Genomic DNA, 2,500 nt, shown 5'->3' on the forward strand with positions numbered 1-2,500 from the left:
TTCCCACGTGTCATTTGGAGTGAATGCATTTAAATCAAAGTTATCACACCAAACACTGATCAGTCCATTTTCATCAGAGAGTCCCTGAATCTGGAATTCCCTTACACAGGCAAATAAGGCGTTTTTTTGCATCGTCCGACTTCCTCATAACTTGAGTAAAAGCCACTATCGTACAATATATCAATAATTTCTCTAGATCCAGGAAAATTGTGTATTTTGATTGCCAACCCCAATGTTGTCTTGTTGAATTTCTTCGAAATAAGAGCTTGTGTTGCTTGGGTAATCGATTGATAGAGATTTTCTGATTATATGACACAATATCATCACCATTTGCCTCAACAAACTTCAAGAATTTTGGCTAATTCTTCCAAAAACAAAGCATACTAGCACATCCTTCCACTTGTAGCAAAATAACACTTTTAACAAAATATTCCTCCAATATCTGCATTAGTGTAGCTCTTTCTTTTCAAAATTAGCAAGATTTATTACTGCGAGGCACTTCCAGAGCAGCAGAAGTTAAGTCTTCAGACTTCGAAATAGATGACACAAAATCCAAGTACAAGTACTCTTGTTAAAATTCATGTATTTCTGTGGAATTCCATATGTTGGAAGGATCATCTCCTTACGATCGTATGAAGAGATGCAAAAACATATGGGCTAATTTCTTGAAGTTTCACTGATGAATGTAAGACAGCAGAAATATTGCGCTTTGAAGTAGCTCCTCAAAATAGTCCTAATGGTACTAGTCATCTGTAGCATATAAGTCAGGGAGGCTGTCAAGTATTCTTATTGACACTTCTTGAGCTACTGAATCAATCCGGCCCCCCTCCACATCTTTTTAGTACATATTTCTACAATTCTCACTTTTATTGATTGATGTGATATTGCATTACATTCCTCGATCGATTTGGATACCACGGAACTTTTGGGAAACACCCACAACCATAGATAAGATAATGTGATCTAAACTGGAATGACATGAATTCATGTCGTCTCATAGGTTTTTCCGTTTATGGGTCACTTAATCCCAAATGTTTCAACTCGCTTTGAATTTGACTTTTAGATGTACAGTATATGTGAAAACGCATGAGCTGTGATATTTCATTCAAAAACATTGATCGTCATCAATCTTCTTTCTTAAATTTAAGTAAAAGGTGTCCTGTCTTGTAATACTAGCCTCAATAATGCTGTTCATTCTTTGGACACCACTAGTAATTAATTTTCTGTCCTGTTGCACTTGAAAAAAAGTATCTTTCTTTGTCCCCTATATTCGTGATTTCTTATGAAGCCTTGTAAAATAGAAGAACATTAATATTTACATTCAATATGTGAAACTCTGTGACATTTCGAGCATATTTTTAGTTCTATTTGCATTACCTGTATATATATATATATATATATATATATATATATATATATATATATATATATATATATATATATATACAGTGTATATATATATATATATATCTATATATATATATATATATATATATATATATATATATATATATATATATATATATATATATATACACACACACACACACATATATATATATATATATATATATATATATATATATATATATACATATATATATATATATATATATATATATATATATATATATATATATATATATATATACATATATATATACATATATATATATATATATGTATATATATACATATATATATATATATATATACATACATATATATATATATATATATATATATATATATATATATATATATATATATATCAGGGTGAGGCAGAACTGATTGAGCAGTTTTGAGGAGGTATAGAAAAGTAATGGAGGTACTTAGAAAAGACTGTTTATTATTCTCGAGGTTAGCATAACATTCAATTTAGAATCCTTATGCTCTGAAAATAATATCAGCAAGATGGCGGCCGTTAGCTGCAACACACTGTTGGAGTCGTTCTCTGAAGTTTCCTACAGCACTTTCACACCACATAATGTGGGGTATGTCGTTAACCTCTTCAATAATCCGCTCCCTTAGCTGTGGTAGGGTGTGAGGGTGACTTTTGAACACCTTTTCTTTCAGGTGTTCCCAAAGAAAGAAGTCGCAAATGCTCAAATCAGGTGACCGTGCAGGCCACCCTAAATCACCCCTCAGAGACATCAGATGTCCGGGTAAAGGCCGATTCACACGACCTGTTTTCTTTCCAACAGGCTGGGTGGTGGCTAACCTCCGTCGAAATGTTGTCCATTCACACAAGGTGTTTCGTATCCGTTTACCAGCGCGCGGTTTTTATTGTATACTTAGAATCTGTCACGTGAACACCGAGTAAATTATGATAATTTTGACACTATAAGATGTTGGTTGATAACTGTGTTGATAAAATAAGTTATGCAACTTCATTATACTCTATGCACCATGCCAAGAATATTAAAATTATGATAAACACCTGTTTTATTTAATGCCTCTCCAGTCATTTTCCCTATCTTTTATTTATGTAAATTATTTC

This window comes from Palaemon carinicauda, chromosome 21 (assembly GCF_036898095.1).
Source record: "Palaemon carinicauda isolate YSFRI2023 chromosome 21, ASM3689809v2, whole genome shotgun sequence".
Lineage (NCBI taxonomy): Eukaryota > Metazoa > Arthropoda > Malacostraca > Decapoda > Palaemonidae > Palaemon > Palaemon carinicauda.